The sequence below is a fragment of the Talpa occidentalis genome, unplaced genomic scaffold (assembly GCF_014898055.3).
Source record: "Talpa occidentalis isolate TD23 unplaced genomic scaffold, MPIMG_talOcc4v2.1, whole genome shotgun sequence".
NCBI classification, from domain to species: Eukaryota; Metazoa; Chordata; class Mammalia; order Eulipotyphla; family Talpidae; genus Talpa; species Talpa occidentalis.
This window is the reverse complement of record NW_026555331.1, coordinates 10,168,326-10,194,358: the sequence shown is the minus strand read 5'-3', so window position 1 is coordinate 10,194,358 and position 26,033 is coordinate 10,168,326. Positions and strand designations below refer to the sequence as shown.

At 41.1% G+C, this 26,033-nt stretch overlaps 1 long non-coding RNA gene across 14 annotated transcripts in view; it reads right to left on the bottom strand.

Annotated features, from left to right (window-relative positions):
* Nucleotides 1-26,033, bottom strand: part of LOC119237929 (uncharacterized) — a 132,700-nt gene that overhangs the window by 83,685 nt on the left and 22,982 nt on the right. For all 14 annotated transcript variants that reach the window (XR_008550540.1, XR_008550541.1, XR_008550530.1 and 11 more), the window contains one exon: nt 1,839-2,017. This is a non-coding gene — a long non-coding RNA (uncharacterized LOC119237929). The remainder of the gene's footprint in view (nt 1-1,838; nt 2,018-26,033) is intronic.

Genomic DNA, 26,033 nt, shown 5'->3' with positions numbered 1-26,033 from the left:
TAGGAAGCATTTCAGTTTGCTAAAATAAAAATAAAATGCAAGCCACTCTCTATTGTATATTACCTACATGACTTTGGGCAAATCAGTTAACTTTATGAACTTCACTTTCCATATGTCCAAGGGGAGATCACACCACTCGCCATGGCTTTTCTAAAAGGTGGAAAATGTAAGTTCTTTATGTGAAGCAGCAGTTCCCTAGGAGAGGTCTTATTCATTGTGTTCTCATTATATCACAGGGAGAGGACAGCACAGTGATTAAGACTGGAGCCAGCTAGCAGCTTCATGCCAGGAAAGTCCCCTAGCCTCTGCATTTCAGTTTCTCCATCTGAAGATAAACACATAACTAGTATTATCTTATTTTGTTACTATTATTGTGAGAATTAAACTAGGTGATTGGTGCATTGTTTAGGACAGGGGTTACTACCTAGTAAAAAGTAAATAAATAGTATATCTTCCTCTAAATTACCCAACATATTCATTCTGCAACTGTTTCTGAACCATTCATTATGTATTTTAGGCTGAGAAGGAAGAGGTTCCAGAAACATTTAATAAGAGGTCCCCTACTCTCAGAGGAGCTTGGAGTCAAATGAGGCTTGATCCACTACTAAGATTAAAGGGGGAAATATATGTCATGAACCTGGTACTGGAAGGGAAAAGGATGCCCCTTTGATCAGAAAATTGTGATTTTATGAGATGAAGTAACTTACCTGGCATCTGCCAGTTAATACTGATACTAATCAAGACTCATCAAGACGAACATAAATTGCAGCATTGACATTTGTATTGTATATATTTTATCTCCCAGGATCTTCAGAACAACATAAAAAGTGGGCTTTGTTGCCCCAGTCTTACAATTGAGGCATCTGGAGCTCAACAAAGGTGAACTTGCCCAAGGTCAGGGTAACGCCATCCCTGTACCCCCTCTCCATGGAATCATAAATCAAAACGACTTTTAATTTCAAGTTTATGTAGCATTGTGATTCATTGCGTTATCCTTAACCTCCCACCTCCTGGGATCTTTTTCACCCAAATATCAAGAACCAGCTCTTTAGCAATATTGCCATATAGCATCCAGTACCTAGTATGGTGCCTGGCTAGTTAGCAAGCCCCAATAAATCAATGTCAAAGAGATTAAGAATACATGTATGTCCAAGTCCACGGGGAAAAGACAGAACAATTGTCTCCTCCCTATTAAGGCTTTATTTAAATAGCAAGAATGAAAGCTGAGATAATAAACCATGAAAACAGTGAGCGCTCAGCTGCTAGCAAACTATCTGTTCTCCCTGGCTAGCCTCCCGTCAACTTCAGTCAATAGTGCAATCCTATGGCACATTAAGCGGAGAATTTGATCCAAAAGAAATACAATTGGTAGGCCCATAGGCAATTGTTCTGATTAAATACAGCCTGCCGGAATTAAAACACCATAGGCTGTTTGCAGAACTTCTTGGTTTTAATTAGACAAACCCCATTTTAATAACAAAGACAACAACGTATTCCTCAGGCCCCGTGGCGTGATGAATATAATTAGTCTATGATGTAGTGTGGCTAATCCGCATCCAGTGGTGGAAATTACAAGATGATCAATTAAAGCTGCTCAACTTAATTCCTCCAAGTCTCATTTGGTGGACTGAGGTAGGCAGTTCGCCTTGTGTCAGCCTTCGGGGAGCAATTTATCTCACCAACATTTCAATTGGAAAAGAACTAACATTTGTTAACAGCTGATTATGTACCAGGCTCGAAGCTTCGTCATTTCATGGACCACCTCCCTCTGTCCTTTCAATGACCACATCACCCCACTAGATGTGCAAACTGAGACTCAGAGAGGTAACATAACTAACCTTGGCATGCACCAGATATGTTGCAGAGCTTGGATTCAAACCTGGAGTTGTCTGGTTTCAAAGAGAGTGGTTTTGGAGCGTTGGGATGGAGGAAGGTCTAGCTTGGGTTCAAATCCCAGCTCCTGAAGTATAAGGAGTCCATCTTGATTTCTTATATTCTCTAGCCTCAGTGGTCTCATCTGTCAAGTGAATGTCATAGTATTTAATTCATAAAATAATAAGACGAGAGATAGCATAAAGTTCAAAGAGTACTTGTTTGCTCTTAACTCTTATCTCATAAATATTGTTAACATCTCTGGGGTATCAGAAGACATGAGCAAGTAGAGTCCACTCAGCACAGAACCTCTTAGGACTGAACCAAATGCTGTGAACTTTGGCTCTATCTCACTGACATTCAGAACAAACCAACCAGAAAGAGCCCAGGAGGCCTGAGTTAGGAAAGCATGCATCAAGCATTTGAAATGACCAGATCCCCAGATCCCTGAGTCAGGAGACCATGCACCAAGCAGTGATGTGACCAGATCACCTACCAGAGCAAATAGACAAGCTTGACCTTCCCCACCCCAACACAGGTGACCCAAGTGCCGTGAAGACCAAGTCGTGCTGAGATAGTGGCTCCAAATGCCCACACTGCAGCTTATTCAACATGGCACTCACTTCTTTCATCTGTAAGCCAGAAACAGCTGTACCAGCTCGCGTTGTTGTTGATGTGTTAAATAAGTTATTCTTGGGAAAGTGCTTAGGCCTGTGCCTGGCCTTATGTAGGTTTGCTGCACCAAGTTCATTATCTCCCTCTGGGGATAATAATACTCCTTACCTTCCATGACAGCTGTGAATACTAAATTATGCAATGCATATAAAATGCTAAGCATGGGGTCATGTAACTCAGTTACTTGTCTTCATTTAGCAGCAGTGTCGACAGCGTTGCAGTAAATCATCCACGCCCTGTCTCCTGGTAATAATCCTCCAGATTGTTACCCGACATTCACACCTTGACTTGAATGTTCTTTGTTGGTTGGCTGGTTTTGATTCCTTACCTAAACAATCTACTTGTTTATTCCAGAGGAGAGAATAAAGTGATAATTCTGTTTATTATTCCCAAGGATGGGGAGGGCCGACCTTGCTAAGGATACAAAAAGACAAAGTTTCCGGCTTTGTGCTTATCTCCTAGAGCTGGTCCAGGATGAAAGGAGACCAGGCATAGACAGATCATGGTGGCTGTTGGGATGCAGCATCCCAGTGCTTCACAAACCCAGCAAGTGGAGCAGACATCACCACGGGTGATCTGGAGGCCCTTCCTCTCTGAGTCTTCAAGTGGATAATTGTCCGATTATCTTCTCGCAAGTTTGTCTTTGGATGGTGGTTAAAGAACAGCAAGTCTTTGACAGCATTGTCCTCTCATGACACCAATGACCCCCCCCAAGGTTAACTCCAAATTGCCTCAGTGCTTTTCGACTTTGTACACAGCTTTATGCTAGACACTGAGGGAAAAGCAAAAGAATCAGAAATGGGGGTGCCTCCATGGAATGGCTTAAAGAACAAACTTCTACCTCTCTCTTGACAGCAACACACACTTCGCATCCTGGTCCTCTGGGCTCCAGCAGTGCTGACCTTCTTTCTGTTACTTGCAGCAACCTCTTTCCAGACCTCAGAATCTGCAAATTTGGTTTCCTCTTTCTCAGTGTCTCTCTTGCCTTTTCCCTCCAGACCTCACCACTTTTCTCGTTTATTGTCACTCATCTTTCAGGTCTTTTAGCACAAAGGTCACACAGAAAAGCCCTACACCTCTCCCAAAGCAAGCGCATGTCCTCCTGTTAGGTCCATTCATGCCACCCTATGGATCTCATCACAACTACAATTAAGCCGGTAAATGACTGTCTCAGCAACACAGCCAGACTGTGAGCTCCCTGCAGCCAAACTCACACCGGTATCACGAGCACTTGCTAGGGCTCTGGAACACAGGTGTCCTCACCAACATTGTCTTTGTTTCATTCAATGATTACATAAGTATTTCGGTGTTACTGAGTTCACTTTTGTTAGTGTCTTATTTTATTTCTTAGAAGAATACACACAGATTAAGTTCCTTAAAGTAACCTGGTATTTAAAAAAATATTGAAATGTTTCTGAAATATTTTTAAATAAATGTTTTAAATTTCTCACTTTGAATCCGTTTAGGGAGGCATCATTGCACAGAGATAAAATTGTTTGGCTTTTAGCAATGTGTTGCAGTTATCATTCATTTACTCTGACCCCTGAATCCTAGTTCTAGAAGTGCATACTACAGAAATACCCGAAAAAGCATGCAGAGATGTATGTGTGTGATCACTAGTTGTAGCATTATTTGCAAATCAAAACATCAAAAATAATTAAAGTTTCCAGCAATAGTGTATGGTTAAAAAAAAAAAAAGTGATGGTATGTCCGCACTATGGAGTACTCTGCAGCAAGAAAAAATAAGAGTGATCTCCGTGTCGTGATACAAGGAGTTGGCCCAGCGTTCATTGATCACTGCAAACAGGAAAGTGTAGATGTCAGTTTTTCTAGAAGAAAATAAGAATCTCTCACTATGCCGTACATTTGCAAAAAAAATAAAAATTAAAAAAAACAACAACACAAGAACACAAAATTTTAAACACGAAAGGAACACAAGTGATTTTACCTTATGGGCAGTGGGGGAAGTGTGAAGGAGAAACAAATGGAAACAAAATTTCCTTACTATACTTTTTTATACTGTTATTCCTTTTGAATACTTCAATGTTGTTACCTATTAAAAGAAAAGGTAGTTTTTAAAAGCATTTCCAAAATTGAAAATAAACCAAGACAGATAAATTTAGCCATGTATCAATTTAGTAACATAACCACACAGAAAAACGATTCTCCCTCCTCCTAAGACACTTTGATCACAGAACTCTGAACATCCTTAGTGGGATATGATCCATGGACAAAAAGAACTACAAAGACTTTAAACCAAACCTAACTATTTTATGTTAATAATAAAATTCACTCTATTATTTTGAGACTTTTTTATATTAGAATCAAGCAAATGAGGAGTTATGTTAATGATGATCTAAGAGAGTAAAAGAGTCAATTATAGAATCAAAAGTTAACTATTAAACTAGTGTTGAAATGGAAGGAAAGATAGTTAAACAGAGGATGGCTTTATTCATTGTATATTACCCACCTTAGGCTATTGAAAAGGCCCAGCTGGTAGCAGTGATGCCTCCCAGGACTCAGATTTTGCTTTATAAAATCAGTATTTCCTAGAGAACTGGCTGTTTCCAGGACTGGATTAGGCAAAGGACAAGGTAAGCCTGGAACATGTTGTCATGTTCAAAAGCAAAGAGGCTTTCAAACAGTAATTGGGTTTGACAAAAGGAGATAAGAAAGAGCTAGACTGAGCTCATTTTGCCTACAATTGTGATGATTGGTGCCCTCGGAGAAGCAGTGACTAGAGTGGAATGAGGTACACGGAGTCTTCTAAAGAGGAGCCCATATGGTTCTCAAAAAAGAGAAAGCCGGGAACAAAAATTCACTTGTCATTAACTTAAGTGGTTATTAAACCAACCTCATCCTTTACAAATGTATAATTAAAGAGAAGTAATTAAGTAGTCATCCTGCCTTGTGAGTTAAAAACCATATTACAGGGCAAAGAGACCCATTCGTGACAGAAAGATCTGTTTTATGGAAGAATATCAGGCAACAAATGTGGCAGCAATGTTAGAATTATGAAGTAAGCACGTCACTACTGCTAATGAGGTTCTTGATGCAGGTCTAGAAGGCTGATCAGCTGTTAGCACACAAGGAAGCTTCTGGAAGTCTTGAGTGTGACTGAGCTTTGAATGTGAGCAAAGTCATAGAACAAAAAAGCAAGACTTGTCAGACAGGGGGTTCTGCAGAGCAGCCTGGAGAAGCTTGAGAAACTGCATTGATACTAGAGGGAGTTGTTCCCCATTGAAGAAATACAGAATAGACTCTAGAAAATTCCTTTGGAAGCAGTTTTGAGGTGGCTGAATGAGCTGTCTTTCAGAGCTCCCATCAGTAAGTTTTCCCCAGAGTTGGGTTCCCATCACTACTAAGAAATATGAGGTAGCTAATAATTCCCGGGGTGAGGTACAGAGCTCACGCTGAGAGGGGTGTGGGAACTTAAGCCAATCAAGGACAAACAAGAGTCCTCTCCCCACTTTTGATTCTTTGGGGGCATAGGGCACACTCAGTAGATCAGGGGCTCACTATTGACACTGTTTGTATTCTGTGTTGTTGACCCCTGACCTCTCAGTTGTCACTTAAAAGGGTGTGAGGTCAACCTCTGTGGCTGAATAGTCATGGAACAAAGGTACATGAGAAGCAGAGATGAAACTAGAGAACCAGGCAGGAGTCACACTAGGAAAAGTTTTTCCCACATTTGTAATAACAACTTAGTTTTCTTTGAAGGAAGGGTATGCAGGAATGAGGTTTGGGGTAGGGCAATAATAAAGAAAAGTAAAGAGTGGTTTCATTCCTGTGCTTACATCTGGCTTACTTTTAAGGTCTACCTTAAAAGGTCAAGTATCAGATGATTTGGCCATGAAGGCAAAGTTTTAGAAATGAAGGAAAAAGTGGACGCCTACTTTCGAACCCCAGCAAACAAAGAAGCGAGGCTACTTGGGAATGTAGAATCTTCAACCACTGAAAGCTAGTGAGTGAGAAGTAGTCAGTTCCCACCAATCTCCCCTGGGCGAGGGGAGGAACCACACAGTGTTTCTTCCTAACAACAGACCATAGGAGTGGAAATTATAAACGGAGCCAGGAAGTGGTCCCTTTCACTTCAACCCACTTAGAATACTTTCAAAATAGCTATCACTTGCAAAAAATAAACCTCAACATCCTAAGCAGTATACTTAGCACATATCCATGGATTCAGAAATATTACTGAGCATTTGCTAGGTGGGGGACAAAGTTATGTAGAAAGTAAGTATGCAAAGCTGAAACATTACTTCCCCAGGAAGTAAAGACCTGGTATATGAGGCTACATGTGAACAGAAAATGCAGAACAGGATGATGGGTGCTCTAGTGGGGTGAGCACAAGGGACAGCGCTTTCCCAGCCATGTGTAAGGATGTCAGCCACCCTGGGAGGCTGCACCTGGAGGTCATTGAACAGGAACAGGCTTCTTATTACGATCAAAATGTCATTCGCTTGAAATGTGGAAAATGGAAGCGTTCTGCTGGAGTTCACTTCCAACTCGCCCTAGTAATAACCAAATATATTTTTGGCTTATAGCCTCATTATTAAAGGGTCTCCCTGGTGGTGCAAGGTGTTAAGTACAGCACTATGAAGCTATCCACAGCCTCTGCAACATGAGTTCGATCCCCGGGCCGCCAGGGAACTACCCACATGGCGCAGCAGACCTCTCCTGTCTCACCCACTGCTCCCCTCAGCAGTATATTTCAGTCGGTCTGCCTGTTTTGTTCCCCACTCTGTTTCTGGTGAATCTTCTCAGCCCCCACACCTCTGGCCTGAACCCCAGTTCTTGTATGCATAAATAAGTAAATCTTTAAGAAAATATATTCCTATGATGAATAAGACCTCTACCCTTAGTGTAATAAATGAAATCAAATTATTCAGTGCTAGCCATCAGATATCTAAATGAATTTGAGACCTAGAGAAGGAACCCAACATCTACTTCTTTGTTATCAAATACTAAAATAAAATAATGATGATTGGTGATATGTAGATGACATAGGAGACAGAGAGAAACACGCTCCTCGTTTATGTCTCTGATGTGGTCTTTGTTGTGTGGCTGTTTGCTTAAGTAAAAATAAATTCAGGTTAATCTGAAATTTCTGGTGAGTTTTGATAGCAGCACATAGTGTTATGATGCAAAAATAGTTAACCTGCAAATTTCCATCAACTGGGGAATGCATTTACTCACTGTCTTATATTCATAGGAAGGAATAGTACTCAGCAGTCAGGATCAACAAAGTATAGCAATAGGTGCAGCAGACCTCGCCTGTCTCGCCCGCTGCTCCCCTCAGCAGTGTTTTCGGTCATCTGCCTGTTCTGCTCCCCACTCTGTCTCTGGTGAATCCCCTCACCCTCCCCTGCTTCTTGCCTGTACCCCCGTTCTTGTATAAAAAAATAAATCTTTAAAAAAATTAAAAAATAAAAAAGCAAAGAATAGCAATCGACGTAAACATACTATATACCATGAATGGATCTCAAAAATATTAAGCTAAGTTTAAGAAGCCAAACACAAAAGACTATATATATATCAATTACATAAAATGTTTAGAATGACTCTATTTCATCTATAAGAAAAGTTTTAAGAGGAGAGTTTGTAGATACAGAAAGCAGATCATGGCTGTTTATGACGGGGAGTCAAAATGTCCTAAACTGGTGTGTGATGATGCTTTCCCTAATTTATAAATTTACCAAAGTAATTAAATCAAACACTTACAATGGCTGAATTTTGTCATATGGAAATTATAGCTCAATAAAGCTATTGCACAGGTGTGTACACATACACACACAAACACACACATACACACACACACACACACTTCACATGTTTTTAATCCAGGTAAGTAAGAGTAATCTGAAGACATTCCATGTAGCTCCCTTATGCCGTGCAAATCCTCAAGTGCCAGCTACTATTATTTCTGTTCCAGAAAAACACCCTCTGAGAGGTAATGCAATCAGCACATGGATACAGAACAAATTAGGGATAGATGCCTATTGGGCCCACCCCTAAATCCTGTAAACGATTTGTTTCATCGCGCCCCCTCAGAAACAATTCCCTGTCCTAGATTCACATGGTGTAGCCAAAATAAATGATTACTTTCACTCTGCACCAGCCGCCTACTTCCTTCCCTGCTGTTTTCAGACTCTACACTCCAGGTCTCCCGGATACTGCCTTGGGGAGGTGCTGTAAGTCAAAACTGATCACCACTCCTGTCTGGCAGTAGTACCATGATGTTGAAAGCCTAGCTTGAGCCCTTCACAGCCTGACTCCAGCAACCAGTCTCCAGAGCATCGTGATCACTCCCCACACCACCCTCACTGCTCCGAATTTCTCATCACACTTTCAAGGTGAAGGCCATCGTCACCTCTCTCTGCCCTTTGTCCATGCAGCTCCTCTCACCTGAGATGCTGGACTTCTCCTTGTAAACTCTTTGTGCATCAATTTTCCTAACTGAAATGTGTGACCAATAAAGCATATATACTTCATGGGTATTTTTAAGAATTAAAATAGCTAATAACCATTAACCAGGGCTCCATTGAGGAAGGGCTCAATAAATGTGAGTTGAATAAATAAAAGATAGAAAGGAAAAGGGAAGGAAGAAAGGAAAGAGGGAGAAGGAACAGACCCCTTGACAATGAGGATCAGAGATCAGGTTGTAGAGTAAGACACCCTTGAATCTCTGTCATGCTACCTATGGGTTTATGTATTTGAAGACTCAGTATTGTCACAATGTAATTCTGCACAAATTGGTTTACAGATATTAAGACAATCCCTATCAAATTCCTAGCTGTCTTTGTGCAGAAACTGACAAACAACCATTAAATTCATCTGAAAATGCAAGGGAACTAGGATAACCAAACAATATTGACAAATAAGAATGAGATCAGAGAACTTATACTTACCAATCTGAAAATTTGCTATAAATCTACACTAATCAAAATAGTGAGGGACTTGCATAAGACTAAATATATAATCAGTGGAACTGAGGGTCCCAAAATAAACCTTACATTTTCAATCCACCCGTTTTCAACAGAGACCAAGACAATCCAATAGGAAGGGACATTTTTTCCTTTTCAATAAAGGTTATTGGAACAATTGAATATTCACCTACAAACACTAACTCAAAGATGATCAAAGACCAAAATATAAAAGTTAAACTATAAAATTCTTTAAGAAAGCAAAAAGAAAAAAATCAGTCATGATATTGGTTAGGCAATGACTTCTTAGCTACAACACAAAAGCACAAGCAATTTTTAAAAGTTGAGAAATTGCAGTTAAAATTAATATTCAAAAGATGCCATCCATAAAGTAGGAAGATGGATTGGATGGTAGAAAGTATTTGATACTAATATAAGCCCCATATAGCTCATAAGGGACTTATATCTAGAATATTAAAAAAAAAACTTTTACAACTCAATAATAACTAGATAAACAACCAATTTAATAATTGGCCAAGGATTTGAGTAGACATTTCTCCAAAGAAGACACACGATGGCCACGAAGTATGTCACACTCATTAGGAAATGCAAATCAAAACAAGATACCACTTCACACCCAGTAGGTTGGTTAGAATCTAAAACTCAGATAAGAAGTGTTGGCAAGGATGTGGAAAGTTTAGAGCTTCATACATTGCTGGTGAAGTGTAAACTGATAGTCATGATGGAAAGTAGTTTGACAGTTTCTTAAAAAGTTAAACATAGACCTACCTTATGACCCAACAATTCCACCCCTACTATCTGCCCTAAAGGAATGAAAGCATGTGCACAAGAATGTCCATGCAGCTTGATACACACTAGCCAGAAATGGAAAAAAAACCCAAATGTCACTGTGCGCTTTTTATATAGATTTGTTAATCCGCCTAATGTAAATGTCAGTTCCTCTTGCATTTTACATTTTTCTCTGAACACTTCAAATAGCCAACATTTTATCTTCTCAAGTTAATCCTTTAACACTACCGACTTTATTGTTTTTACAGCTTTATCCTCTGACCCAGTGTCTCCCCCGCTAAGTTCAGTCTCTGCTATAGTCTTTACACAAAACTCATCTGCCCTTACTAAGAAACAGGGGCAGCCTAACCATCCAAGATCTGGTTTGAGATACATGCTTGGCAGTTTTCAGGGAATTGAGCCAATTGATCTTTTGGAAAAATATTTTCATTGAATAGGCTTCAGGGAATTTGGTGTTTTGATAAATTGACTTTTGGCAAGTGGATTTTCAGTTAATTGACTGAGAACCTGTGAGTAACTCCATGATTCTGCTCCTGAGCTCTCTGCCTCTTCACAGCTTCATCCTGTGTTCACATTGATAGTGAGTGAGGCTCTCAGGAGCTCCCAGGTGTTGAGAGGAAAAGCTTGTCAATTCAGATTGATTGACCTAACTGTGGATCATAATAACGTTGCAGGATACAATCAAATAAATATGAGGTATCACGTAGACAAGTTGCCCCCTCCCTTTTTATCAATAACCATGAAATTCTTTCTTCAAAAGTATCCTAAAATCTACCACATGCAAGAGAGAAAGGAATATGGCTGCTTGCTGATGTGGGAGCCTTTATGCTCAACCCTTCTGTTCCCTCCTCCACAGCGACCTGAAATTTTATTGATCAGTTTAAATGTCACTGGCTTCATTCCATTTATTTTTTTTTTTCAGATTAAAAAGTTGAGGCCCAGAGAGTCTCCATGACTTCAGTCAAATTCGAAGAGTAAAAAAGAATAGTAGGAAAACTACTCCCCCCCAAAGGGAATGATTATGGTCAACTCCCATTATTTGGTTATAGAAACCTCTTTGTCTAATCTTTCTATGGCTCCTCCCAAGCTGGCAATGGAAAGAGCATGGGTTTCTACTCCATCAGATCAGTTCCAGTTCTGTTTCTTCCTATTTGTAGGGTAAGGAAAAATGTCGGGCTTTTCTGCCCTCCCGCCATCAGGATAGATGATGGATCCTTGCGGTCCTGAATGCATGCCTGATGGCGGGCACCTGGAGTAGGGTGTGGGCAGAGGTAGAGGGGATTCACCTGGGCTGAGACTGGGCTTTTAAGGGCGGCATCACAGGGACGCCAGCAGAAGCTGAGAAGAAGCCGAGAATGAACGGAAGCCGAGAGAAGAAGAAGAGAAGCAGAGAAGGCCAGAGAGCCCAGAGAGAGTGAGGATTTGCTGGGGGCTGGGAGGCCTGCCAGCCTCCCGGCCCCCCAGCACCCCTATCTGCCATATGCCTGGTAAATCTAAAAAAAGACCTGCAAGAGCCAGTGAGGCCTCTGATTCCTCCTTTACCTGCTCTGCGGGATCAGAAAACCTGCACTGTGGCCTTCCTGCCCCTACACTATTGGCACAACTGTGTTGTCTCTTTACATGTCTGAGCCTCAGTGCTCTCACCTGTGAGGAATAAATAAATATATCTGTGTTCCCAATGTACCATGATGATTAAATGAGTTAAAAAATATAAGGGCTTAGGGCCTCCCTGGTAGCCTAGTCTTAGTGCTTTCAACACTCTGGCCTGAATTCTATCCCAGGCCAGGGCGCTGACCCAAATGGTGCAGCAGACCTGTCCTGCTGCACCACTGCTCCCCTTAGCAGTGTATTTCAGTAAATCTGCTGTTCTGTTCCCTACTCTGGTGAGCCCTCTCACTGCCCGCACCTCTGGCTTACATCCCAATTTTCTACGCAAACAAAAAAGAAAGGTAAGGGCTTATTAAACATCTGCATCGTAGTAGGTGCACAAAAATGTTCTTTCCTTCCCTCTTCCTGCCACCTTTCTCTGCAATACACAGGGCATAGGATGTCAGTGCTGGATCTATCTTTCAAATGCAGTGATCCCCAAATATATCATCAATGCTCAAAATAATCTGTGACCACAATTATAAATAAAGTTTGCATTGATCCATCAATTAAAACCCACAAAGTAGGGCCTCCCTGGTGGCACAAGGCATTAAGCACCACACTATGAAGCAATCCACAGCCTCTGCAGCATGAGTACAATCCCAGGCCGGCCAGGGAGCAACCTACACGGTGCAGCAGACCTCTTCTGTCTTGCCCACTGCTCCCCTCAGCAGTGTGTTTCAGTCAGTCTGCCTGTTCTGTTCCCCACTCTGTCTCTGGTGAATCCTCTCCCCGCCCCCCTGCATCTCTCGCCTGCACCCCAGCTCTTGTATGCATAAATAAATAAATCTTTAAAAAAAAATAAAACCCACAAACACATACTAAAGTGTGCAGAGGATAAAACTGAAAATAATTAAAGCTCATATAAATTTTCATCAGAAATATCACTTCCTTTTGGCATCTCTCAAACATCAATCAGCCTCCTTTGACTCTTTACAATCTTTTCTCCAAATTTCTACTGGAAGCTTCCTGTGTACTTATAGGAGCTGTATGAACCAATAGCATTTCTAGAAGGTCCCTGACTTAGCAGGTCTCCATCATCCAGCTTTCAGGGAAAATAATGCTGAAGACCTGTCTGCTGACCATCCTCAAGTCCAAAGTATTCCTTCCCAGCAGAGGGAAGACTTCCACAAAAAAATTGGGGCATGAAATTCTTAGGGTTCACACAGAATTTCTTAAGGCTTCAGCTAGAAGGAAGAGAGCAGAAGGGACTGGAGGAAAAATTTATGGACTAAAAATATTGGGAATCAGAAGAGAACATTTTCTAAAATCTAGTTTGCCTTGTATGCCTGAGAGCAAAAGGTGAGATGTCACATGTTAGTAAGAGAATGACCTTGGGGGTTTACAGTCCAAGATGCTTCCACATGGTCACCCTCATAACTGCCGTGTGTTGAAAGTTATGTAGCAGGCCTCAGGCTGGAATTTTCATATATAACATTAGAGCTGAATCTTACACCCTCATCTAAGATTTCTTACTTTTGAAGAAAGACATGTTAAACTTTGACCCAAAAAAGAACATTTTATTCCAATAATAATATATGAAAGGTCACCATTGGTGTCACTCTGATTCTCCTTCAATTCCCTCGAAATGTCTCTAGGTAAAACCCATCAAGGACTCACCATTGCTTTTACATTATAAACCAAACTTCTTACAAAGGCCAAAGGCCCAGTGTGCTCTGAGTCCTGCTTATGTCTTATATTCTGCAATGTCTCCTTTAATATTGTACACTCCAAACAGGTGCCATTGCATGCTCCTCCCCTGTCTGCCTCTGTTTCCCTCTTCCTCACCTGCTCATGTATTCTCTGTTTCTGTCCCTCCTTCTCCTGGTCTCCTCTGACTTCTTCTGAAACTCCCTCCCCAGGGATGTCCCTTTCCCCTTCCTTTTTACTTAAACAACTCACCCTCCTATTGTCAGATCTCAATTCAGTGTCCCCTTCCTTGGGAAGTCTTCCCAATTTCCCAGCACTACATTAGATGCTTTAGATGACCCCATAAGATCCTCCTCAAAGACCCTTGAATCACTGCAATCAGCTTCCTTTCTCTTTTCTCTATTCCATCACATCACTTCATTTATTGCTTAGGAAAGTTGCTTATGAAATATTTCTCACCAAGTCATGCACAATTGGTTTAATGTCTCAGTCTCCCAAGAGCATTTGCATTTTAATAGGGGACAATATTTTATTAGCATTAATGTTAATTATTAAGTAAAATAGCTTTCATTTTTATAGCACTTTAGAGTTTACAAGGCACATTTACATACAGTATTAAATCTATACTCACAAAGGTGAAGAGAGGAACATGTTTTCATTAAAATAAAGAAGTTGTCTTGAAAGTGTTTCTCCCTGTGGTTTCACTCTACCCTTTACTTTGGGGAGAGAGTATTTAAATTGAGGTATTAGGTGTAAATAACAAATGATGCTAACCTTAGATTATTTGTATAACTAGAAGAGATTGTGAGATAACTACATTTTAATAGAAAATATTTATTTTATTATAATTTACAAATAATGTTTACTGTCAAATTTAAGAAGTGAAATTTATTTCAAGAAAGAATTATTGCTAATAATATTTTCTTATTGGAAAAGAGTCATTATTAACCAAAGGTAAGTTCTACTCATGATCATGCTAGGAACAAAGCTGGTTACTAGGATATTTATCCAGCTTCCAAGTTTGTTCTTTTCTCTGCTCTCCTTTGCTCTTGGACATTCATTTGAGAGGAAAATTTGGTAGTTTTTTCTTGCTGGAGCTCAGTTCTCTGAACTTAGTCCTTGAAGTCTCTAATAGAAGGAATGAAGTGATGAGAAGGGAATGTTGCAAAACTTAATCCCATGGCTATAACCAAATTACAAAGACTTGAAAGAACACAATGATGAGAAATATTGGCCAGAACCCTAGATAAGATATAATTAGAAGCTTAGCCAGGGTTGCAGCAGTGGACATGGAAAGAGGGTGAAATGTATGGAAGGATCAAGGACTATCTCACTATCTCTCTTTATCTCACTATCTTGGAAGGAAGTGTCATCTTCCTGCCGTAAGGTGACTTTCCTACACCCATTATTAAATTCACTACGCAGTTCCAAAAGAAGGAAAAGCCATATTCAACATAATAAAATCAGATCCTCTATGTTTTTTCATGGAAATGTCTAACATTTGTTTAATAACTCTTCATAACAAGAAGAAACAGAAATGAGGGAAAAGTTGACAATAGAAACAAATACACAGATGACCCACTTATTGCATTTACTAGACACACTTGAAAAAAAACTTTTAATATGCTCAAGTACACAGATGACAGGATGTTGAACATAATATCGGAGAAATTGAATCTATAAGAATCAAATGGAAATTTGGGCACTAAAATACACAATAACTAAAATTAGAAAGGCAATAATTAGATACAACAGATTGCACGTGGCTCATGCCTTATGCATGATCTAGTCAAAAATATCTGGATCAAAGCTCAAAGGGATGGAAAATGTTGAAAATAAAATAGTGTAAGAAATATATGAAAATCCTGAAAAGGTAATACATATATGTAGCTGAAGTTCAAATATAGGAAAGAAAATGTGCCAGAAACAATAACTGAAAAGATAATGGCTGACATATTTTCAGAACAAACAAAAAGCATCAGTCACAGACTCGGTGCAATGAACTAGACTGGACAAAAACAATAATCTCCCCTTGAGCATATGGGAACATCATATAAGTTGGCCATAATAACAAAACATGAGGAATGGTAGTAGATATTTAAGAACAACCAGGATAAAGTAGGACTGTTTCATCAAAGAATCAGCAATAATGTTGATAGCTTACTTCTCAATAGGAATAATATCGGTCAGTTAAAAATGAAGTGACATCTTGAAAGTGCCTTAAAAAAATAAGTGCCAACCTAGCATGTTATACACAGGAAAAATCCTTCAAAATGTAAGGCTAAAAAAACTTTCTAAAAATAAAAATAATACAGAATTCATTGGCAACAAAACTATGCTGAAACAAAAGGCAAAAATAAATGAGTCTCTCTAGCAGAAGAAAAATGGTTTCTGATATTAAAAAAGTAGACATATGAAAACATAAAATATGTGGGTAACTACATGATGATCCATAAAACAATAATAGTTATTTAATGTTGCAATAGAATTTCAAATATTGAAGTGTTATTGAAGTGAATGATAATAACAGGACAAAAGTGGGAGTGGTAAGTGAAAATAAACTTCTCTAGCATACTAGAACTATATTATGGCATTAAGTCATAAGAAATACTAATATTTTTAGATTCCATTAAATAGAAGGATATTTGTCAACATCTTTAGGATGAAACTAAAGGAATTATAAAGACTATTAAATTGAGAGGGTGGAATAAAAAGTAAAAATACATGTTAACTTCGAAAAGAAGAGAAAGCTAAAAGAATGTCGAAGAGGTAGGCTACATAGAAAACAAATGACCTTATGCTAAATGCAAGCAAATATTTCATTGATTACATTAAATATAAACCTCACCAGCCTACCAAGTTATAGGGTTATAAAAACATTTAGATTAGATTTTAAATAATTTCATGCAAGAAAAATACTTTAAATAACAGGTTGCAAAAGAATAAAAGTAAAAAGATTGAAGAAAATGCCCACCTTAGAGAATTAACTAAAAGATAGATGTTGTAGTTCTACACTGTTTTCTGGTCTGAAAAAGAAATTCACAGCATACGGCATATTAATGGTGAAATATTGAAAGATACCCTTTTGTGACTAAAAATGAAGCAAAGATATCCACTATCATTCCTTTTATTTAATACTGTACTAAAATCCCTAATCAGTATAATAAAGCAAGAAAATGAAGTGGATGATATAGACTGATAAGAAAAAATTAAAATGTGATCATTCATTGACAATGTAGCTGTGTATATATATATTAAGGATCCATAAGACTCTCCAATCTGTTGAAATTAATAGATTGTTGTATGAAATGATTTAAAAACTTAAAAATAGTTTTTAATAAATCAAACAGATATTTGACATTAAAACTGACTGAAGATCTGACAGACTCAAAAACTGAAAGATACTTAGAGAAAGGCCTAAAGAGAGGGCTTGACCATGACTTTGAATCAGAACATTCAGTAAGTGAATATGTCCATTTCTTACAATTGACTTGTACACTCCATGTAATCCCTACCAAAAACCCAAAAGAAGGCCTCCCTGCTGGCGCAGGAGGTTGAGCACCACACTGTGAATCTGTCCGCAGCCTCTGCAGCGCGGATTCGGTCCCAGCCAGCCGGGGAGAAACCCACATGGCACAGCAGACCTCTCCTGCCTTGCCCGCTGCTCCCCTCAGCAGTGTATTTCGGTCCTTCTGCCTGTTCTGCTCCCCACTCTGTCTCTGGTGAGTCCTCTTACCCTCCCGCACATCTGGCCTGTACCCCAGTTCTTGTATAAATAAATAAATCTTTAAGAAAAAAATAAATAATTTAATAAATATTTAATAAAATAAATAATTTAATAAATAAATTTATTAATAAATAAATCATTAAAAAAAGCAACCCAGGCAAATTTAAAATTTATAGGAAACAAAAGGGTCAGGAAGCACTATAACAACCTTGAAGAAAAACTGAGCAGACTTAACATTATCAGATAGCAAGATGTACCGAATTACAGTTACAATGCCTAGCAATGAAACAGAAAGCGGCATGAGTAACAGACTCTGACACAATGACTCATTCATAACAAAGCTGATACAGCAGGTAAGTGGAAAAGAATAACCTTTTCAATACATGTTGCCATCTTACTCCTGACTCCATATTTTACAACACACACAAAAATCCCAGTGGATTATAGATCTGATGAAAATGGTAAACCAATAGAGTGTCTACCAAATAACCATAGGAGAACTCCTTGGTTTCCTGAATAGACAAAAACTTCTTAAGAAAGACATATAAGTAAACAACTAATCATATAGAAAAGTTGGAAAATCAAAATTTAAAATCTTTTCATCGGAAGACACCATTAAGAGTATACAAAGGCAAGCCACAATATAGGAGAAGCCATTTGAAATTCATGGACCCAACAAGGACACAAGTCTGGGTTATATAAAGAACTCCCTCAATCAATAAGACAAGTCATAGAGACAAATGAGTAAAATATTAAACAGGCCCTTCAAAGATAAAGGTACCCAAGTGGCTAATAAACTTATGAAAAAGTGATCAAAATGATTACTCATCAGGACAATATAAATTAAAAGTATGGTGTGGGGCCACTGCATGCCCAGCAGAATGCCTAAAATAAGAAACACCACCAATGGAAGCAGCATTTCTGAAGACGTGGAGACAGCAGAACATCTCTGCACGGCTATTCACGATCATGCAAACTGGACCCAGCACTGATGCGCTCAACAGGAATAGATAGATCAAGTTCTGAACATTCTCATAAGGAAATAATACACCGAAAGGAGGAAGGACAACCCATTGCTTCCTGCACCACCTGGTCATTTAGCACAAATGTGATGTTGAACAAAGAGCCGTCACAGAAGAGCGTGTCCTATGATCCCTGTTATACATAGTTCAAAACAAGCACAAGGAAGATTCAAGGTGGTTGTTGCCTTGGGGGACATAGTGATGTAAAGGGGACTTTAGAGGTCATCTGAGACCAGCCGGGTGCCGATTCCCAGGACAGGTGCCAGGCACTCGCTAATGTTGGTTCATGAAAATTCATCAAATTGTGCTTTTATGACTGATGCAACTTTCTGATGTTGTTTTATTAAAGGTTTGTGCAGTAAGAGCTTTACTTATAGCAATTTGTGTGGCCATTCCAAAATCTTGCCAAATCTACTCTGTGGTCCCTGGGAGTATTTAATACTTAGCCTCATTTTTAAATATTGTTTACCCAAGATATACTGACCCTAACTAAAAGCCTGTGTGATCACCTCATGCTATTGACCAAGAACAGAAAATTGGTTTTGTTGTTTTTTTGTTTTTTTGGTTTTTTTTTTTTTGAAGAGTAGAAACATATCCACCTGGAATAAATCCAAAGGAGTATCTGAAATACATATACTTTAAATATTACAATGTGGAGAATAACTCTTAAAAAGAGCTAAGCTTTAATAAATGGACTGTACCTAATATTAAAAATATAAGAAAATTAACAACAATACACTGAAATTCTAGAGGGTTTTCCCTGCATCACAGGCCGGGGCTCTGCAGATTCACCTCTCAACTCCAGACTTAGGTGGAAATTTCAAAAGAAGAAAACACAGCTAAGTCAGGAAATCATCTCTTGTGCTCACAAACTAGTGCAGCCTCCAAGAAAAGCTGCTCTGCTCCCGGGCAGTCTCTGCACATGCGCTAACTAACCAACAAGCACTGTTGTCTCTCCTAAGCCACAGCCTGAGCACCAAATTTCCCTTTCACTTGAGACCCTGCCCCCTCTCTGGCCCACGGGAGCCCAAAACACAGCTGTTTGCTGTCCCAAGCAGATGGTGAACACAGGAACCTTGCGGGGGGATATGATCCCAAATGCATGTCCTCCTTTGGATCACGGTCCCCAAACTATCTCTGGCCACAGAACCTAGTCTAGAAGTGAGACCACTATCTTCTCTGGCGGGGCTTGCGGGGAGCCCAGGGACAGAGCTGGAAGGGAGGAGAGTTAGGGGTGGGAAACCAACAAAATGTGGTTCATTTTCAGGAAGTTGCTGGGCTGGATCTCTTAGGGCAGCTCATATTTTTTTCAAGCTGCGTTTTCTTTGAGGTCCCCACTCCGGATACCCCAGTACCCTCCTTGCAGCCCTGGCCCTTGCATCACCACCAGCCAGGGGAAGGAGCCTGGCAAGGCAGCCGTCCCGGTTCCCCTGGATAAGCTCTACCGTAATCTTCATAAACCTCAATGCTCAAGGTGCAGAGGGAGATTGGAGGAAGCTTGTTTTTCCGTTGGTTTCTCTCTGAGTTCTGTGGCTAATCATTCCTAGAACAGGAAGCTGGAGAAATTTAGGTGGGAGACAATCTTCCCCCTGGTCAGGTTTCCTCACCCTCCTAGGGTGCAACTGATTAGGAAAAGCCTGGGGGTTACACAACCTCCTTCCTCCAGGGTGGTTTCTCATCAAAAGGTGAATGGGCTGCCCTCCCTGAGAAACGGGGCAGGAACCTGTGGGTTGTTGTAGTTGCCTGCACCTGGCGGACCAGTGGGGTAGGAACATTTGAATCCATTCATTCTCCCGTCAGATATCTATTGTCTGCCACCACTGCCGACCATTCTAGGCACTGGTGTTACATAAGTGAGCAAAGTGAAGTCTCTACTCGCTTGGCCTCCTATTCTAGTGGAGAGAGGCCGAGTGAAGAGTAGTAAATAAGGCAAGTGCATAGCGTGTGAGAGGTGGTGGGTGAGATCAATGAAAGCAGAACAAGGGCAGCAGGATGGGGCAGAGGAAAAGAGGGGCCGCAATTTTTTTATTTTATATATTTTTTTACATTGTTTTTTCATTTTTGCACAATGTATGCTTTTTCATCTTGGTTATAGTCCCCATAAAATTCCCACCACCCTTGTTCTGAGTCTACTCCACTCCCCGCCCAGGCCCCCCGTAGTGTGTCTCTGGTTTATAGTTGCCTGTTGTTGATTTTGATTTTCACCTTATTATAATTAGGTTTTTTTCCTGATCCCTTATTTGGGTCTTCTACGTTCCTGCTATCACCCAACAGTGATAGTGAAGGAAAGGACAAACAGCTGGGACTACAACAAATTAAAGAGCTTCTGCACGGCAGCAGAGACACTAACCAAAACAAAGAGACAGCCCACTGATGGGGAGAAAAGTTTTGCACAGAACACTAATGATAAGGGACCGATCACAAAAATCTACAAAGAGCTGACAAGACTCAACAAAAACAAAGTAAATAACCCAGTCAAAAAATGGGCAGAAGAGCTAAAAACAACTTCTCCAAAGGGGCTGTAATTTTAAATTGGGTGCAGAGCAGAGGTCTCCTTGCAAGCATGACGTCTGAGCAAGGGCTTGGACAGGACTGTGTCTGGGGGACCATCAGCTCACAGAGGAGAGTCGTCTAACACAGGAGCGTCCTGGTGCACTCAAAGGACCACGAAAGGGGTCAGGGCAGAGGGACCAGGGGGAGAAGAGCGGGAGGTGATGGGGGAGAGGCCACAGGCCAGAGCAGACTTTAGAATGAGAGGCAGCCATAGCTCTTGTGAGTGGAAGAATCAGCCCATATACCCTGGTGCTCACTGCTGGGGGGAGAGCAAACACGGTCCTTCGATTATCATGAACAGCTGTCAGATCAGAGGCCCCTCCAAGATTCTGGGCCAAGTCAGATGACCTGCAGACCTGCTACATCCTCGTGGCTCTGGAGGGGACGAGGGCCTGGAGCTCTGGGCTTACCAACATGCTTGAAATCATTCAACTGACCCACAGCCAAGGGAGAGAACAATTGTGCTTTTGTTTTGCTGCAGAAGGAATGGTCTCCTTAAAATTGCTGCCCTCTCCCTTCCTCAACCATCCTTGTGACTGAAGAGAGTTTCCAGGGTAGCTGGGCGCAATCTGAACCCTCACAACACGGCAAAGCTAAATGGCAACTCTGAACACACATGCTCGAACTCTCTGGGCTGGCCACCCAGAATGCTCCATGCAATGACACCTTTAAAAAAATAATGATCTCAGCACACTGTTTCAGAGATGTGGTAGACTGGGGGGCTCTTGGAAGGCTGTCAGTGCATTAGGACCAGCGTCACCCACCTCTGTGGTCGAAAGGACACCCATTCGTTCCTCTGAAAGCATGAAACCAGGGATAAGGACTCACTGAACACACTCAGAAAAGGCCCACGTTGGGCCTGAGCCACTCTCACTCCATGATTAACAGGAAGGCAAGGGAGGGACTGGAGCAAACAGAAAACTTCCTTGTTCACATATTCATTCATTCACTCATGCATGTCACCATAGAATTTGGGGAGCAGACCTTCACACCTCAACATGTGCACATGCCTCGCTCACCCTCCCCAGAGCTCCATGCCAGCCCCACTTTCTCCCCCACCCTCCCCTCTGCTAACTACTATATTTTTCACAGAGTCTGAGTTATTTTTGTTGTGTTTTGCCAGTTTGTTTTCTTAGGTTATTTATATCCCCAACATGAGTGACACCATCCTAGAGTTGTCTTTTACTTTCTAACACATTTCAGTTAGCGTAATCAAACCTCCAGATTCAGCCACTCTTCTCCACAAGGCTCTAATGGCATTGCTTTTTTTTTTTTTTTAAGATTTTATTTATTTTTATGTAAAAGAACTGGGGTACAGGCCCCAGAGGTATGGGGCATGAGAGGATTCACCCCAGACAGAGCAGGGAGCAGAACATGCAGACCTACTGAAATACACTGCTGAGGGGAGCAGCGGGCAAGACAGGAGAGGTCTGCCGCGCCATGTGGGTAGCTCCCTGGCCAGGGATCAAACTCATGCTGCAGATAGCTTCATAGTGCTGAGACTTACCCCTTGCGCCATCAGGGAGGTCCCATTATGGAATTGCTTTTAACAACTGGGTAGTATCCTATTGAGTGATGTATCACAATTTCTTTACCCAAAAACTGCTTCAGATTAAAGGAGCTAAAACACCACAAATAAATTTAATGCATGGCCGGCGTTTTCTTTTGCTCTATCATTCGGATAACTGGTGAATCTGAGTAAGGTCTACAGTTAGGTAATAGTTTTGTATTAATGTTAATTTCTTAGTTTTAATTATTGTGGTATGGTTTTATGGTATTTATTTTTAGGAAATGCACACAAATGTATTTAGGAGTAAAGAACACCTTGTCTCTAATTTACTCTCAAGTAATTTACAATTACTCAAAAACAATTATATATACATATATACATATACATATATATATACATATATATATCTATATATATGAGAGAGCATGAGAAAGTGATGACTTACTAACACTGGAAATTCCTTATCCTATTCTCCAGTGAGTTCTGACTGTACTTTCTAGAAACCCCAGATGCCAAATGTGTCTCACGCATTTTTCATTCCTGTCCAGGGTTTCTGATATTTGTGACAAGATGGAAGATGATGCTAAATGGGCCCATTCCCTTGGTGATGGTTTCCCATAACCACGCATCCATACAACAGAGCAGAGTCGTTAGGTCTAGCTGTCACTGATGAGCCAGCTGGGGTCTTAAAAATTTATCTCCTGGAACCCATAGCCCAATACTGTCTCCTCCATTCCTGTCAGAGGCAGAGGCTGTCTCTACTGCAGTGCAGCATGCCAGCACACGCAGGTCATGCCAGCACAAGCAGGCCATGCCAGCATACGCAGATCATGCCAGCACATATAGATCATGCAGAAATCAGGTGGAGATTTGGATGCATCATCTGATGGATTTTGGTTTGGACACTTCATGTGCCACTTAGGTCTTCCAGTCAAACTCCTATCCATCCTGGAAAAACCACCAGTAAAATCAATCTAGACCTGGACCTTTTGCATTGGGGGAGTCATAAAATGATCAGTCCCAGAGAATGGGCACAGTTTAACCCACCACCCTGGCACTGACCCAAGGAATAAACAAGACAGTGGGGACATGAATTTGTACCCTCCCTCCACCAGGTTAAGACCATCTAGAGAAAGTGCATGAGTGCCCCCTTCTGCCCAGAGCTGGAATTGTTCTCCTTGGCGCTTCACACATTTCAGCCTCAAGAGCACTTGAAATCAAGCCTTCCAAACGTGATTCCAGGGGAGACATTTTTAAACACTGTACTAGTGTTGTCCCTTAAACCAGCCCTTGTCATCCACAATAAGACTGCACCTTTGTTATTTCATTTCTTTCCTTCAGTGATCTCAAGAGCCAAGCAGAGTAGCCATCATCACATCCCCTAACAAATGATTTGAAACACAGCAAAGACACAGACGAGGTGAGAGGCGTCCTGACCATGGATAAGTGACTTGACTATTGGTGCATCTGTTTCAAATGGGGCATGAGCAGATTTTGCTATTCCCAGACTACACATAGCCACAAGGGAAACTCACGCTAATTGGGCCCTCTGCAAAATAGTCAGTTGGTAGAATTTTAGGAAGATGAACCTAAATATCAGCCAGACTGTTAGACCAGAAAATGACACTGACAGTCCCTCCAGTTCATGGTGCTAACTGTGTACCGGTGCAATGTTAGGTCTGGTTCTGTGCAATGTTAGGTCTGTGCAATGTTAGGTCTGGTTCAAAGTGGGGAGAGAGACTTCCACCTTTACTTGGCCACCCAGTCTGCTCATCCCCTACTGTACCCACACAACTGAGTGTGGTGCAATGAGTCAGCCAAGTTAAGACACGTTCTCCTATTCCTGATCAACAAGTCTGGCCAGAGGTAGAGCTAGGGGTCAGCAACTACCGTGGAAGCAAATTAATAATTGTGCGGTTCTCCCCAGAGACACACACATTTGAGTTGGCGGGAAAGAGAATGGACTTTCGTGGTTGACAAGACAAGCAAACTGAGTCCTCAGTGAGTGTTGGCTATGCACTCTACCTTCTCGACTGACACAGAGGCATGCTTGAGGTGGGTAGTGGAGATAAATAGAAAGCCTGGAGGACCATCTGGGCCACTCTAGGGGCTGGCTTTCTATGGTAGGGAGGGGGTTACGTGCCCTCCAGGATGGTTTGATGCCAGGTTGTACATATCAGTCATGGGGGAGGCTTGCATGGACTGTGTGTTCTACAATTGCTGTGCTCACTTCAAAAAATAAAGTTAGTGTTGTGTTGGTGGTTCTCCTCCTGAAAGTTTAGAACAAACGGACTCCAGAGAGTCTAGAACAAACGGACTCCAGAGAGTGGATAGGGTAGCTGATAATGGTACCACAATAAAGGGATGTTTTGTATACTAGCTGAGAGGAAATAATGAACAAATTATTTGGGCTAAAATATAAGTTGATAAGAAGTGAAAAAAATACTGCACTTAGAAATTGGAGGGCAGAGTTCAGTATTCAACTCTTCCGCTCACTAATTGTATGATCTTAAACAAAATGATTATAATGTGAATGTGAATAGCCAAAGGTCCTCATGCAAAACTAATAAAATAGCTGTGCTAATCACAGTTTACAGATGCGGCAATGGAGTTGCAAAGGATGCAGTGGGTCTCCCAAGATACACTGCGAGGCAGTGGCTGAGCCTAGCTACAAACTGAGGTACAGGTAGTAGCTGCAGTGGCTCCATTCTGTCCATGCTAATGCACCTGCATTTGCCTGGTATTTAGTGTCGGTGATGTGAACTCCAGCCATCACCAGCCCCGCCCTCCACGACCAACACAGCCTGTCACATAACAGACACCACGTGCTTCCTTGAATGAGCCAACCGGAGAATGAATAAGTAAGCTAATAAGTTGCTGATTATTTTGCAAATGTTATTAAACGTGTATAACATGCATAACACATGGGACATGATAATTTCATGTTTATAAAGTTTAAACTGTTTTCTCCCAATCCACTGTAGGTGTTTTGCATATTAATGTGGGCGTGGCTCTGTAGCACAAGTGTGTGTCCTAGAGAGAGAGGATATGACATATGACGTGAGAATAAGGCTAAGACGGGAGCAATTGCCATTATGTTAGGAGCCCCCTCGGCAGAGGTGGACACCAGGCACCTCCCTTTGAAAACTAGAAAAGTTTCCCGCATGTTAGTCCGCTCCACTCCTCAGCTGACTGCTTACTTTGAATTTCAGAGAGAATTGCCTTTGAGGGGCAACTCTAACTCCTTTCACCACCAGAAAAGGTGCTCAGAAAAGGTCAGGTTTGATACTGGACCTATTCCGTGCATTTAGGATGTTCTGACTCAACATCATCAGAGCTTTGTGATCAAATAGCCAGTGTGATCAGATAACCTTTCACTACACAAGAGAGGTCACCAGCGCCTGCCTCCGCCTGCCCCACTGCAGAGAGGGGGTCTGGAATGCTGAACCTCCACCTCTGGCTACAAATGCAGGCCTGGCCTCCAACACAGCGCCCAGCTGCCTTTTCCACTGGCATTTAATGTTTTGGAAGCCTCATTCTCTTTCCTCTTGGCTATAGCTCTCAGGAGTTCAGATTGTGCCTATGTAATCAGCAATCACAGGTGTGGTTCCTACTCCACCACTTAGTTCTTTGATCCGTCT